Consider the following 15,642-nt stretch of genomic DNA (forward strand, 5'->3'; position numbering starts at 1 on the left):
AGAAGGACATCAGGACAAGGATATGTGATGAAAATAAGTCCAGGCTGGCTGTCCTTGTGGGCATCAGCTGCTGGCATCTGCATTGCTGCTGCCATGAGCATGGCACAGCAGGTAAAAGATTGCTTTTCGTTGTGTGACACAGGAGCTCTTGACAGCTAGAGGGATGCAATAGAAAGAGCTGCAACCTCTGCCAGACATGGCAAAGGTGAGTGGGATGTTGTTTCCATTGCTGATGATTGCAGGAAGGACTGTAAGGATGGAAAGTCTGGTGTTTGCCATGGGCAGGGAAACACATATTGTTTTCATTTTCTCTTTCTCTTTGAGTGCCAGATAAAGAGCAGAGTGTGCCCTCACCTTGGACCCATCCTGCCCTCTTCTGCTGAGATGGAGAAATGTTACAGCTTCGAGAAGGACATCAGTACAAAGATATGTAATGAAAATTAGTCCAGGCTGGCTGTCCTTGTGGGCATCAGCTGCTGGCATCTGCATTGCTGCTGCCATGAGCATGGCACAGCAGGTAAAAGATTGCTTTTCCTTGTGTGACACAGGAGCTCTTGACTTGAAAGCTAGAGGGATGCAATAGAAAGAGCTGCAACCTCAGCCAGACATGGCAAAGGTGAGTGGGATGTTGTTTCAATTAGTGCTGATGTCAGGAGGACTGTAAGGATGGAAAGGCTGGTGTTTGCCATGGGTGGGGAAACACATCTGGTTTTCATTTTCTCTTTCTCTTTGAGTGCCAGATAAAGAGCAGAGTGTGCCCTCACATTGGACCCATCCTGCCCTCTTCTGCTGAGATGGAGAAATATCCAAGCTTCAAGAAGGACATCAGGACAAAGATATGAAATGAAAATAAGTCCAGGCTGGCTGTCCTAGTGGGCATCAGATGCTTGCATCTGCATTGCTGCTGCCATGAGCATGGCAAAGGAGGTAAAAGATTGCTTTTCCTTGTGTGACACGGGAGCTCTTGTCTTGAAAGCTAGAGGGATGCAATAGAAAGAGCTGCAACCTCTGCCAGACATGGCAAAGGTGAGTGGGATGTTGTTTCAATTAGTGCTGATGTCAGGAGGACTGTAAGGATGGAAAGGCTGGTGTTTGCCATGGGCTTGGAAACACATCTGGTTTTCATCTTCCCTTTGGGTGGCAGAAAAAGAGGAGAGCTTGCCTGCAACTTGGAACTCTCTTGCCCTCTTCTGCTGAGATGGTGAAATGTTCCAGCTACTAGAAGGACATCAGGACAAAGATATGTAATGAAAATAAGTCCAGGCTGGCTGTCCTTGTGGGCATCAGCTGCTGGCATCTGCATTGCTGCTGCCATGAGCATGGCAAAGCAGGTAAAAGATTGCTTTTCCTTGTGTGACACAGGAGCTCTTGACTTGACAGCTAGAGGGATGCAATAGAAAGAGCTGCAACCTCTGCCAGACATGGCAAAGGTGAGTGGGATGTTGTTTCAATTACTGCTGAAGTCAGGAAGACTGTAAGGATGGAAAGTCTGGTGTTTGCCATGGGCAGGGAAACACATCTGGTTTTCATTTTCTCTTTCTCTTTGAGTGCCAGATAAACAGGGGAGAGTGTGCCTGCAACTTGGACCCCTCCTGCCCTCATCTGCTGAGATGGTGAAATGTTCCAGCTTCTAGAAGGACATCAGGACAAAGATATGTAATGAAAATAAGTCCAGGCTGGCTGTCCTTGTGGGCATCAGCTGCTGGCATCTGCATTGGTGCTGCCATGAGCATGGCAAAGCAGGTAAAAGATTGCTTTTCCTTGTGTGACACAGGAGCTCTTGACTTGACAGCTAGAGGGATGCAATAGAAAGAGCTGCAACCTGTGCCAGACATGGAAAAGGTGAGTGGGATGTTGTTTCAATTAGTGCTGAAGTCAGGAAGACTGTAAGGATGGAAAGTCTGGTGTTTGCCATGGGCTGGGAAACACATCTGGTTTTCATTTTCTCTTTTTCTTTTTGTGCCAGATAAACAGGGGACAGTGTGCCCTCATCTTGGACCCCTCCTGCCCTCTTCTGCTGAGATGGAGAAATGTTCCAGCTTCTAGAAGGACATCAGGACAAAGATATGTAATGAAAATAAGTCCAGGCTGTCTGTCCTTGTGGGCATCATCTGCTGGCATCTGCATTGCTGCTGGCATGAGCATGGCACAGCAGGTAAAAGATTGCTTTTCCTTGTGTGACACAGGAGGTCTTGACTTGAAAGCTAGAGGGATGCAATAGAAAGAGCTGCAACCTCTGCCAGACATGGCAAAGGTGAGTGGGATGTTGTTTCCATTGCTGATGATTGCAGGAAGGACTGTAAGGATGGAAAGGCTGGTGTTTGCCATGGGCTGGGAAACACATATTGTTTTCATTTTCTCTTTCTCTTTGAGTGCCAGATAAAGAGCAGAGTGTGCCCTCACCTTGGACCCCTCCTGCCCTCTGCTGCTGAGATGGAGAAATGTTCCAGCTTCTAGAAGGACATCAGGACAAGGACATGTAATGAAAATAAGTCCAGGCTGGCTGTCCTTGTGGGCATCAGCTGCTGGCATCTGCATTGCTGCTGCCATGAGCATGGCACAGCAGGTAAAAGATTGCTTTTCGTTGTGTGACACAGGAGCTCTTGACAGCTAGAGGGATGCAATAGAAAGAGCTGCAACCTCTGCCAGACATGGCAAAGGTGAGTGGGATGTTGTTTCAATAATTGCTGAAGTCAGGAAGACTGTAAGGATGGAAAGGCTGGTGTTTGCCATGGGCAGGGAAACACATCTGGTTTTCATTTTCTCTTTGTGTACAGAAAAAGAGCCGAGTGTGCCCTCAGCTTGGACCCATCCTGCCCTCTTCTGCTGAGATGGAGAAATGTTCCAGCTTCTAGAAGGACATCAGGACAAAGATATGTAATGAAAATAAGTGCAGGCTGGCTGTCCTTGTGGTCATCAGCTGCTGGCATCTGCATTGCTGCTGCCATGAGCATGGCAAAGCAGGTAAAAGATTGCTTTTCCTTGGTTGACACAGGAGCTCTTGACTTGAAAGCTAGTGGGATGCAATAGAAAGAGCTGCAACCTCTGCCAGACATGGCAAAGGTGAGTGGGATGTTGTTTCAATTACTGCTGAAGTCAGGAAGACTGTAAGGATGGAAAGGCTGGTGTTTGCCATGGGCAGGGAAACACATCTGGTTTTCATCTTCTCTTTGTGTGCCAGAGAAAGAGGATAGTGTGCCTGCAAATTGGACCTCTCCTGCTTCTTCTTCTGAGATGGTGAAATGTTCCAGCTTCTAGAAGGACATCAGGACAAAGATATGTAATGAAAATAAGTCCAGGCTGGCTGTCTTTGTAAGCATCAGCTGCTGGCATCTGCATTGCTACTGCCATGAGCATGGCAAAGCAGGTAAAAGATTGCTTTTCCTTGTGTGACACAGGAGCTCTTGACTTGACAGCTAGAGGGATGTAATAGAAAGAGCTGCAACCTCTGCCAGACATGGCAGTTGTGGTTGGGATGTTGTTTCAATGAGTGCTGATGGCAGGAAGGACTGTAAGGATGGAAAGTCTGGTGTTTGCCATGGGCAGGGAAACATATCTGGTTTTCATGTTCTCTTTCTATTTGTGTGCCAGATAAGCAGGGGAGAGTGTGTCCTCACCTTGGACCCCTCCTGCCCTCTGCTGCTCATAGGGAGAAATGTCCCAGCTTCTAGAAGGACATCAGGACAAAGATATGAAATGAAAATAAGTCCAGGCTGGCTGTCCTTGTGGGCATCAGCTGCTGGCATCTGCATTGCTGCTGCCATGAGGATGGCACAGCAGGTAAAAGATTGCTTTTCCTTGTGTGACAGAGGAGCTCTTGACTTGACAGCTAGAGGGATGTAATAGAGCTGCAACCTCTGCCAGACATGGCAAAGGTGAGTGGGATGTTGTTTCCATTGCTGCTGATGTCAGGAAGGACTGTAAGGATGGAAAGGCTGGTGTTTGCCATGGGCAGGGAAACACATCTGGTTTTCATCTTCTCTTTGTGTGCCAGCAAAAGAGGAGAGTGTGCCTGCAACTTGGATCCCTCCTGCCCTCTTCTGCTGAGATGGAGAAATGTGCAAGCTTCTAGAAGGACATCAGGACAAAGATATGTAATGAAAATAAGTCCAGGCTGGCTGTCCTTGTGGGCATCAGCTGCTGGCATCTGCATTGCTGCTGCCATGAGCATGGCACAGCAGGTAAAAATTGCTTTTCCTTGTGTGACACAGGAGCTCTTGACTTGAAAGCTAGAGGGATGCAATAGAAAGAGCTGCAACCTCTGCCAGACATGGCAAAGGTGAGTGGGATGTTGTTTCAATTAGTGCTGATGTCAGGAAGGATTGTAAGGATGGAATAAACAGCCTTCCCCAGACAGGGCATCGCTGTCCTGAAAGCTCTGAATTCAGTGCTGAAGACCGAATTATTGGCCAGGTATCAATCTAACACCGAATTTGTTTGCCAGAGGAGATGAGGGCTGTGGTTCCCATCATTTCAGTAATTCTGAGTAACTTTCTGTTTGCCTTTAACAAGGTCTGCTGTAACAATCCTGGTATCTGGAATGTCTGTCTGGAATCATTGTGAGGGTCTGAGATCCTATTTTTTTCTTTCTGGAGGGACCAGTGAAATGAAAATTCAGACATGTAAGGAGTAAACACAATTAATAGGCCTTTCTGATCAGAGTGGAGTCACTTCTTTTATTCAGAATCACAGATTCATCGAATTTTCTAATTTGTATTTGTGAACCTCAATTTCACAACACCAAGAGGTTATTCTAGCTTTGGTATCTTGCAACTTTGTATATAACTCCATAACTGTAACCATAGATTTCTAGGAGCATGGAGATGGAGAAATTCATCTTCCTGTAATTCTCTGTACTGCAGCCCCGTGGTTGTCAACACCTAATGCAATATTGAAATTTCAGTTGAGAAATTGAAAGCTGTCCCTAACAAAAAAAAATCTGCATTTGTTATTGAAATCACACTAAGGATCAATAAATCCAAATGCTACTAGCATAACCACGATTACAGGCAGTGTTTAGACAAGCTCTTACAGGAAAACCATGAACACAAGGCTAGAGAGAGACTAAGTGATGCACTCTGCAGGAATACTCATGGAAGTCTTCACAGTGCAGGAGTCTGATCTGATTACAGATGCTGTGCTTTAAGTACCCCTTATCATATCTTTTTTTTCACTGTTGTGCAGGGGTTGGACTCAGTGATCTCTGGAGGCTGGAGATGCTGTTTGCTCATGGAAGATGGAAGATGGAGAGAGGAAAAGCAAGTGCAAGGCATGCTGTGCATAGCCACCACATGGCATCTGCACCATTTCCCCCTGCACAAAGGAGGAGCAGCTCACAAGCTTTGCCTGGGCCAGGGAAGGGAGCAGACAAACATCTGGACCGACCGCAAAGGAGCTGGTTCTGCAGGTTGGGTGTCTTCTGCTGCTTGTCTCACATCCTGCTGCTCAGCGGTAGATTTGTTCCTGCTCAGTGCTAACAGGAAACTCACACAGCATTTCTGTTTCAGCTGTGCCAACGCTTTGATCCCTTGCTGCTTGGATGGGGCGTTTGAAGAAGGATGCCTGTGCTGATGTCCAGCCAGGCTTTGGGGATGAGTCTCCACACCAGGGTCCATCTGACAGGACTGAGGGTTGGGGATCCAGCCAGGTCGAGTCCAGCGTGCTTTGCTCTTGTTCTTAGTGCTTGTTTTTGCTTAGGAGGGCAGGAGGTGAACCCCGTGAACCAATGCCTGCAGACGGGGTTTGCAGAGAAAGAGGTCCTGCAGGCCTTGTGTGACAGCCACGGAGCTGCAGCGAGGCTGCATCAGTGTAAAACACCAGAGATCCACGGAGGTGTGAAGGGGAGCTGTGGGCTGCAGTCACGCAGGAAGGGATGTGCATGCTCGGGGTTTGGTTGTTGTGTGTGTGTTAAGTGACTGTGATACCACTGCTGGGTCAGTGTGAGTGTACGGAGCAAGTGTGACAGCCTTTTTGATGGAGTCCTGTGAAAGGAGTCCTATGGACTTGAGATCCAACTATCAGCCCGTGGGCATCATCCAGGAGTTGGGGTAGGGGATGAGGCAAGGGAAGTTGGGCTGAGAAAGGGATAAAGCAGTCTGGCAGTAGTTCTGTGTTTCTCCCATCTCCTGCTTTATTTCCTTCCAGGTGAAATAGATGGGTGCTGCAACATGCCCTTGAATGTAACAAAAGCCACTCTAGTGTGGATTTGACATGGGCCCAGCACTGCAAGGTACGCTGCTGGGAGGAAGCGTCCATCTGGCTGAGGGCAGGAAGGCCCTCCAGAGGGATGCACTGAGGCCAGTTGTGCGAGGCTCAACAAGAGCAAGCGCCAGGTCCTGCGCTTTGGTCATGACGACCCCGTGCCAGCTTCTCCAGGATTTGGCTGGGGTAGAATTCCAAGCAGCCCCTGATTCCAGAACGTTGGGCTGGGCTGTTGGAATCTTCTGCCCTTGTGACTGGTCTTGCCTCCCCACCCTGTCCGTCGTGGTGGAGCAGCCTGGTGGCCCTCAGTGATGTCATAAGGGCTAGAATGAGGGGAGGAGCAGTGCGTGCTGCGTCCCTTCATTGGAGCGCTGGAGCTCTGACTGAGCAGCTCGCTTGTTGCACTTGTGCACCGACTGCGTCCCTTTGTCTTCACACCGTCCTGTGCAGCACCTTGTAGGTAAGCTGAGACAGTGTGGGAGAGACGGGGGGACAGTGAGTGCTGAGAACTGCTGGCTGGCGGAGCTCATAGGATCACATTATCTCCATCAGCAGAGGGGTGGCCATGAGGGACAGGGAGGTGATCGTCCCCCCCTGCTCTGCTCTTGTGAGGCCCCAGCTGCAGTACAGTGTCCAGAAAGACAGGGAGCTGTTGGAGAGGGTCCAGAGGCGAGCCACAGAGATGATCAGGGGACAGGAGCACCTCCCCTGCAAAGACAGGCTGAGGGAGCTGGGCTTGTTCAGCCTGGAGAAATGAAGGCTGTGGGGTGACCTCATGGCAGCCTTCAGTACCTAAAGGGAGCCTAAAAAGAGGAGGGGAATCAACTCTTTGAAAGGGTAGATAACAGCAGGACAAGGGGAAATGGTTTTAAGTTGAAAACTTAAGTTTTTAAGTTGAGGGAGGGCAGATTTTGGTTTTTCCCTTGTAGTCTTTGCTAAACCGTGGAAGCAAACTGACCTGCTCTTTCTCTCTCCTCTCTCCACCCTCTGCCTGCTTCCCTGCTGCAGCTTTTGCTCGTGGAAGATCAGAGCAAAGTGACAAGGAACGGCTGCGGATTCGTGAGATTTGTCTCCCTCGTTCTGATCTCTTGCCAGGTACCTGCCATGGTTTGTCCCCCCACATGCTTTAGCAGCCCGTGACGCCCCGTGTTTAGTAACACAGCCTCATCCAGCTTTGATGGGACGCTGGTCACGTGTGGGTTTTCTCCACGTGCTCTGCAGCTCAGCCCTCAGAAGGATGCTGTCTGTGGTGCTGTGACCAGCTGGTCTACAGGAAACCAATCCCTTAGGCAAAGAGTCCCAGCCCCAGCTTGTGCAGAGCTGCACAGCATCACCAGGGACACCAGCAGGCGTGCTTGGGCTGTGTGAGTGTGCCCGACAGCTGTAGGGAGCACAGCAGAGATGTGAACAGAGAAGATAAAAGTGTGTTTCTTTTCAGTTCCAGCTTGTCACACCTACGCTGATGGCTGTGGCGTGCAGCGAGATCAGCTGTGGGCCTGACCTGGCATGGACAGAGGTAGAGTATGAAGCTCTGATTGGTCTTTGTTCCCTGACTGCAGCCAGCAGAGTGAGCCGCAGATGTGCTCTCCTGCTTTCCAAGAGAGCTCCTCTGTGGCAAGACAGCAGTGCAAGCGTGGCAAGTTTATAAAAGTACCAGAGCCATCTCGGCTGTGGTGTTTGTCCTCTACTGACTTTTCCCTTGAAATGGCTGCAGAAACAACAATCATTCTCTGCTCTGTTTGGCCTCGCTGTTGGTTGGACTGCTCAAGAGAGCTGCTTGGTGCTTGCAGTGGCACTGTTTGCACCTTGTAACTGCAGCCGTAGCTTTGGTTTCCCTCTTCACGGTCTCCTAGCATCTTAAAGAGTCAGCCTTCCTGCACAAAGAGCGCAGGAAAGGAGGGGGCAAAATGGACAAGGCCACCTGTCTGCGTCAGTGCCATTGCTGATTAGTCTGGGTGAGGAGAGATGCAGCATTGCCTGGCGTGTGCCTGCTGCACACCTGGGAGAGAAACAGCCGTTATTAGACTTGCAGTTCCTTCTGAAGTGCCCATGATAAGGACCGAGTGCATTTCCTGCAGCTTTCTCTGCAGATGTGCTCCTCACCTTGAAATCCTCCTTGTTGGTTCCCAGCTCCTCACCGTGGCCTGTGCTCTCTGTTTCAGACTGAGAACAAGGGGAAGCCCCTGCTGGACCATGAGGTGGCACCTGTGAATGTTCCAGCTATTGCTGCTGCCCATGCTATTAAGAGATACGTTGCCCAGGCAGCGGATGAACTCTCCTTTGAGGTAAGCAGTTCAAGGCGTTCCTTGTTGCTCAATTTTACAATGGCAAATGCCTTCAGAGCTGCACTGGTGCAAGTGCTCTCATGCTCGGCGATGTTTGGCAGTGCAGAAGAATGCAGTCATTTGAGCTGTGCTTTCCTCCCAGCCGTGCTGAAGCTGGGATTGACGTTGCAATCTCTTGCAGGTGGGAGACATCGTGTGTGTCATCGACATGCCACCAAAGGAGCTGACCCCCTGGTGGAGAGGCAAGCTCGGCTTCCAGGTAGGCACAAGCTTCAGACTGGAGAGTGCAACTTCAGTAAAGGCAGGAATCTCAGCTTAGAGCTGCTCTGCCTGCACAGGATGCCTAATGGACATAAACAGTTTCCCTGTGTTGGTGTCAGAGGACCTTGCCCTTGGCTGCTAATGTTGAAAAATTGTTACCTTTATGCTGTGAACTATGGCCATTTTCTGCTGGATAGTCTTATGGAACGTCAGGCAAGCACATTCCGAGGGAAATGTTATGTGGCTTTTGGTTTATCAGTTCAGATCTGAGAAGTGCTGCATGCAATAGTTGGCCTCTCTTTTCTTCTTGTTACAGGTTGGATTTTTCCCAGGGGAGTGTGTGGAACTCATTAATAAGAACATTCCTGAGGCACTCATCAATTCTGTGCCAAGGCCAGGTACGGATGTTACATTTGATGGTGTCGGGAAGCAAAAGGGAGTCTTTTTTGGGGTGGTTCCGTGTTTAATACCTCCTTTATTTATCCCACATTGTCCTCTGGGTTGATGATTCTTCATGCACACCATGGGGCAGAGATTTGGCCCAATCTTCCTGTGTTTATGATTGGACTTGGCAAAACTATAGAATCTTCATAGAATGGCTTGGGATGGAAGGGACCTCAGGGATCATCATGCTCCAACCCTCCCGCCTCAGGATGGTCTCCCAGCCCCCACATTTAATGTGAGACTAGACCAGGCTGCCCAGGGCCCCATCCAACCTGGCCTTGGGCTCCTCCAGGCATGGGGAAAATCCCTTTTTGTATGTACTGGTTGGTAATGTTCTTCCCGTTCTGACGTGCTCTGTAGAATGTGCTGTGCTCGGCCTCGTCCAATGGAGCCAGACCTGAAATGACCTGGTTTCTTCCTTTTGTTGTGCAGTGCCCAAGAAACGCAGCAAGATCCTCACCTTCCTTCGTTCCTTGGTGAAGGCCCGCCCAAAGAAACCGACCGAGCGGGAGGTGGAGAAGGAAAGGGTGTTTGGCGGTGACCTGGGAGAGCATCTTCTCCACTCCGGTCGTGATGGTAAGGAGCTGCCCATTCCTGAGATCTTCCTCTGCTGGGCATCTAAAGAAGATGAAAGGGAGCTCATATCTAGCAGGGGGCAGGCTGATAGCCGTGGAGACACGTGTAATGGGAGTTGATGGCTGAAGGATAAAGTGAGGCGGATGCTCCTAAGAGACAAGCACATCTGTATTTGCTTCAGCCACGCCTGGCTGGGCTTAGTGGATGGGATGTGAAGCACAGCCTGCAGCACGACTGAATCAGGAGCTCCACTGACGGCTGGCACGTGTTCTTCAGTCCCCCAGGTCCTCCAGAGCTGCGCTGAGTTCATTGAGCAGCACGGCGTGGTGCAGGGGATATACCGCCTGTCCGGCGTCGCGTCCAACATCCAGAGACTGCGGTAAGAGTGCTGCGACTGACACAGCCTGAGTGCATCTGGTGTGGCTTTGGGCTTGCCTTCCTCTCGCTCAACCGGGTTTGCGTCCCTCTCTCCAGGCAGGAATTTGAGTCGGAGCAGATTCCTGAGCTCACCGTCCGGGACATTCACAGCGTGAGCTCCCTCTGCAAGATGTACTTCAGGGAGCTCCCGAACCCTCTGCTCACCCACCAGCTGTACGGCAAGTTCTCGGTAAGCACAAGGCCACGTCTTTCGTTTCCCTCTTCCTGGGCCTCTTGGCAGATGGCTGCAGCAGTGCCCCAGCTCGGAGGCCCTTTTGCTGTCAGTCCCACGAGGTTTACTCGCAGTGGTGTACTAGCCTGATTGGTGTCTCGCTCCCTTTCTGCACTACTCCAGGATGCTGTTGGTGCCGCTACAGAGGAGGAGCGGCTGCTCAGAATGCAGGACGTCATCCAGCAGCTGCCCGCTCCTCACTACAGGTCAGTGCTGCCCTCAGCCTGCTGAGCTCAGCCCTGCTGCATTGCAGAGGGCAACGATGCGGTTCCAGGCTCTGTCTCACGCCGGCAACACGATGCCTGTGTATGCTGAAGGGTTGAAGGCTCCATGGGCTTACTTTATGGGGTCAGTTCCTGGGCACGGGGGCACGCTTGGTGCAGCTGATGGCTGCGGCTGTGCTGTGCTGGGGCTTGGTGCTGCAGCGTGGCACTCAGTCAGGTTGGATCTACTTCATCTTCGGTGACAGTAGCAATCACAAGAAGTAGCATGAATGGAGGTTTGCTTTCTGAATTGCAGCACGGCATGCTCGTTGGTGCTGAACGTTTGCCTCTCTTGTTTTCCAGGACACTGGAGTTCCTGATGAGACACTTGGCGTGTCTGGCTGGGAGCTCCACCATCACAAACATGCATGCCAAGAACCTAGCCATTGTGTGGGCTCCAAACCTCTTAAGGTAAACTGCTGGTTCTGTTTCAACACTTCCTCTGTTCTCCAGTTAAGAAAAACTGTCCTCTTTTTTCTCCATCAAATGTGCTCTTCTCCTGTAAAATCTGTGGCTGACAGAAGCGCAGGAGCCTGGGCTGTTCTCCAACCCCACGGGCACAATGTCTAGGTGACAATTTCTGCAGTCTTGTTGAGATGGGACTGACGTGTCCTTGATCATCCAGGGGAATTTCTGCAGTGGCATCACTGATTGCCCACTGCGGAAGTCTCCAGAGCCTCAGCTGACAGCTTTTGGCTGCAACAATTCAGACTCGGGGAAACGGTCTTGGAGAAATGACTTCTAAAATCTGCCTTTTCTACAGATCACAGCAGAACGAGTCTGCCTGCGCCAGCGGAAGAGCTGCCTGCATGGAGCTGCAGACACAGTCGGATGTGGTGGAATTCATCATCAACCACATCGAAGTCCTCTTCTGCTCCAAATCCAGAGCAGACATTGCAGATGCAGCAGGTGAGTGTCTTCCTCCATTAGCTTGATCTTGACCTGACACCTTGATCAAATGCAGGCCTTCTCTGGGACCTTTGAGATACTCTTTTACCATCAAGGGGACAGCAGACCTCTGGGCTTCCATTAGGGTGTGGCATCCTGTTGCTGGATGCTGAGAATGTCCAAGCCCAAATTTCACAAGGAGGAAACTGTCATTATTATGTTTGCATGCAGGAAAAGCTTGATGCAAGTGTGGCAGCGAAGCTTTCTCAGTTCCCAGCCCCCATTTCCTTGGGATTTTCCTTGCCTATTTTGATACAGTAAGCTGCTCTTAATGATGACCGTGTCCTTTGCCATAAACACACCTCTGCCCACACGGTTATTTTGGGCTCCTCTTCTTCCAGTGGCTGTGATAAGCAAGCCTGAGAAAAATACAGCACCTCCCCCAGAACTGTGGTGGCTGTGCTGCTGCTTTCTGATCCTCGCTCTTACCTGTGGTTTTCCCTGACAGGGCACAATTCTCTCCCAGGGCCCAAGTCTGTGGGGGTCTCTTCTGCTGCCACAAAGCTGCTCAGCCTGGAGGAGGCACAGGCACAGAGGCGAGGCCACAGCAGCTCTCCCCCTGTGACAGAGAGCAGCAGGGACATTGAAGTGGAAGAAAGCCCTGCAGCTGGGCAGGGCAAATTCCACACCGTCGTTGACTTTCCATCTGAAAGGTAAAGAGGACTTTCTTTTCCAGCACCTAGCATCATTGTTTGGGTGGGTTTTTCTGTTTTTCTGCAGAAACCAGGCAGTGCTAGGAACAAGCAATTGCTGCCATGAGCTCAGTGCTGCTCTTCCCTCACCCTGCACCACGCACGACTCACAGCATTGGCTGTTTTCTCTCTCCAGGCAAAATCCACCCAGCAAAACTGAGGAATCACCAGCTAGCAGTTGGTGTTGCTGCTTCAGGCTCAGAAAGCCATCCTCTGGGAGCAAACGCCAACTGCAGCGCAATGCCAGGCAGCCCTCAGAAACAGCAGTGGTAGTCCTGGCAGGTAAGGGTGCAAATGCAGCTTCCAAATCCCTGCTTTTCAGGAACATCGAATTCAAGCTTGCAGTGCACTTCTATCTCCTTCTGGCATTCCAGCCCCTGCCTAGCATCTTCAGTTCACCCCTGATCAAGAACTACTGTCGTAATTCAGCTTGTGAAAGTTTGACACTAACCCCTGTGTATCCTTTCTAGGTGAATCGAGCCCTTGCCAAGCCATAAGATCCAGGGCAAGTAGCGAGGATGCTCTCTGTGCTTCCATCAGTAGAGAGCTCATAGGGAGCACGAATCGCTGCAGTTCCAACAGCAGCCTTACACATGACAACAGTGATGGAGAGAAGGAGCTCATCGAAGTTCAAGCTCTCATTACACCTGGCTCTGCTGAAATTGGTGATGTGAGCCTCCCAGACACCACAGTCACAAGTGTGGTCTGTCACCCAGAGTCTCTGCAGTGCAGCCCAGCCCAGGTACTGTGTGAGTGCCCCAACAGCAGCACCTCCATGCAGGAGCAGGTCAGCGTCAGTGAGGAGGAGCAGAGCCTCTTGCAGGGGGACTTTCAATCAGGCCTCCAGTCCCAGGCACCGGACAGCAGCACTGAGAGCTCTGAGCCACTCTCTCCATGACAAAACAGGATGAGTCCCTACTTCACCATGGACCTCTCACACCCTCCTGTCCTTTATATAATAATAAAAGCACACTTGTGCTCAATCAATGTCTTGACTGCCTCCAGAGTCTTCATTCACACAGACTGGGATGAATGCAGCACACAGCAAGGCACCTCAGCTTGCAATGCTGTGGGTGTTGGGTTTGTGCAGCACAGCTCCGGGTTTGTTCCTGTTTTGTCTGGCTTTGGGATGTCTGCAGGGGGAGCTCTGCTACCATTTGGCATGGTAGCAAATAATCTCTCGCATCCTGGATGCTGCTCATGATACTCCCAAGCTTCCTGGCTGTGGCTTTGTGATGCTTTTCAGGGCCTTCTGATGCATTTTGATGCCTTGGATGTTGCTTAACACCTCCCTCCTCCCATCATGTCCTTTCCTGGCTCCCATCTACGAACTGGCCCTGCAGATCATCTCCAGACCTGTCATCAGCACACTGCGGCAGGAGAAGCTCCCCCTGGCCAACGTCAGGCAGTACTGCTTCGTCTGCAGCTCAGTGGCCATTTCCCTTTTAGGCGGCTCCTGCAGAAGAATCAAGCAGCAGAACCTTTTGCTCACCCTGCACCACACAAATGCTACAAAAGCAGAAACAACCTGGGAATCTCTGGGTCTGCAAGAATTCACAGACACTCACTGACTGTTTGGTGGCTCCCTCCCATCCTTGATTTCCTTCTCCCCTTCTCCTCGTCGGATCCCACTGCTGAGCCATGATCAAGCTGCCCAGTGTGGCAGAGCATCGTGCAGAGCCGTGCTGGCACCTCCTCCCCTTCCTCTCCTGCAACCTCACCCGCTTCTCTGACAGACATGCTGATCCCACGCGTGCCATCGGGATGCTCTGGCACAGGATGTGCCCCTAACCCAAAGCTCCTTCCCACCCTCCCAACAAAAAGCAAACAGGTCTCCTACCTCCTCTGCTTGATTTCATGTGGCAGGGATGGAGAGCTCTTCAGCTCTGAGCAAGTTTTTTTCTGAGAAAGTGACCATCTCTTTTCCATCCCTTTGCCCCTACAAACAGTTGTCCAGAGGATCTCGTCCAAGAATTCCTGGAACAGCCTGCAGCTGGCTCTCCTGAAGTTCAGGCTCCTGCCTTTGCTTCCTGCCAGGCCCGCATTCCTTGAGATCACCAACTCAAGGAGGGCATGGTCACTGCAGCCCTGACCGCCTCCTGTCGTAACCCCTGGTGTGCACCATGTCCAGCAATGCTTCCCTTCTGCTTGCTGTGCCCAATGCCTGCACCACAGAGTGATTCTCACTGCACTCCAGGAGTCTGTCAGATTGCTTGCAGCCAGCCATGCTGATTTCCCAGACTGACTGGAATCCCCCATCAGGATGAGAGTCAGTGAGTGCGATGCTTCTGCTGGCTGCAGGAAGCAGCTCCCACCAACAGGCTCTCTTTCCAGGCGGCTGTAGCAGACCCTCACCTCCAGAAGCCCTGCACTGCTGCAGTTCCTGATTTTACCCACAAGTTCACAACCTGCTCATGGCTCTTCTTAGTTCTTTGCAGTCAACTTCTCATCATAGGGGGCAAATCCCTTGCCTTCCAGAATTCCATAGTATCAATTGTGTCTGCTTTATGTCAGGATTTTTTTTCTTTCTTTTCTTTTCCCATTTTCTAGGTAGGAAAATGAATTTCTGAGCCAGGAGAAGCAGAAGTGAAACAGTCTTCCTGGCACTGCTCAGGTTGCAGGAGTTGCCAAGTGCTCCTCAGGTAATGTGTGCTGAAGAGCTGACCTTGGTGGCAGGGGCTGTGGCTGCATTTTGTGCCTGTCATGCGGGAATCCAAGAAAGCCTATTCAGAGCAGGAGCTGCAGAGCGAGATAAACATCACGAGAAGGTAAGGCTGAGAAGCAAGGACACCTCCAGAAAGAAGAGAAAAACTGAGTCAAGTGAGCTGCGTGACGGCCGTGTGATGCTGACCATGATTGGAGGAAGAGCGCATGGCTGGGAATGACTGATGGCTCTGGTTGGATGGGTGCCTGTGTGCACAGAGGTAAGGAGTGTTTGTGGGATGTTTTGCTGGCATCTAACGGCTGTAAGGGGAAGTCAAGAGAGAAAACTTGTGAATGCATAGAAGGGATGTTAAAATCTGGAACAGACTGTTTGGATCATTCACAGCTGAGTCCGTGCCAGATTGCCACACTGCCAGAACCTGGGGCCTGGGATTTTCCTTTAAGAGTGCCAACTGCTTATTTTAAATGATAAAAAGTAACATTGAAAAAAGCTTCCCTCCTTGCATTAGAATAAGGCATTGATATTTGATGTTTCTGTCTTTCCATTCCTTTAGCAGCCTGGGTGTTGATGCAGCTGCATGCATCTGCTGCCCTCCCCTTCTGTTTTGTGTAAAAGAACAGTAAAATATGCAATCAGTGTGAGATCTTTCTGAAGTATT

At 50.7% G+C, this 15,642-nt stretch overlaps 2 long non-coding RNA genes across 2 annotated transcripts; both read left to right on the top strand.

Moving 5' to 3' along the window:
- The first annotated feature begins 5,345 nt into the window (after positions 1–5,345).
- Positions 5,346–7,446, top strand: LOC149912433 (uncharacterized). The gene is made up of 3 exons (XR_016461963.1): positions 5,346–5,407; positions 5,508–6,661; positions 7,210–7,446. It is a non-coding gene; the product is annotated as an uncharacterized LOC149912433 (long non-coding RNA).
- A 698-nt stretch (positions 7,447–8,144) lies between these two features.
- On the top strand, positions 8,145–9,138 carry LOC149912434 (uncharacterized). Its single transcript, XR_016462326.1, has 3 exons — positions 8,145–8,486; positions 8,668–8,745; positions 9,064–9,138. It is a non-coding gene; the product is annotated as an uncharacterized LOC149912434 (long non-coding RNA).
- Positions 9,139–15,642: the final 6,504 nt, after the last annotated feature.

The sequence above is a fragment of the Phasianus colchicus genome, chromosome Z, assembly GCF_987193195.1.
Source record: "Phasianus colchicus chromosome Z, bPhaCol1.hap1.1, whole genome shotgun sequence".
NCBI classification, from domain to species: domain Eukaryota; kingdom Metazoa; phylum Chordata; class Aves; order Galliformes; family Phasianidae; genus Phasianus; species Phasianus colchicus.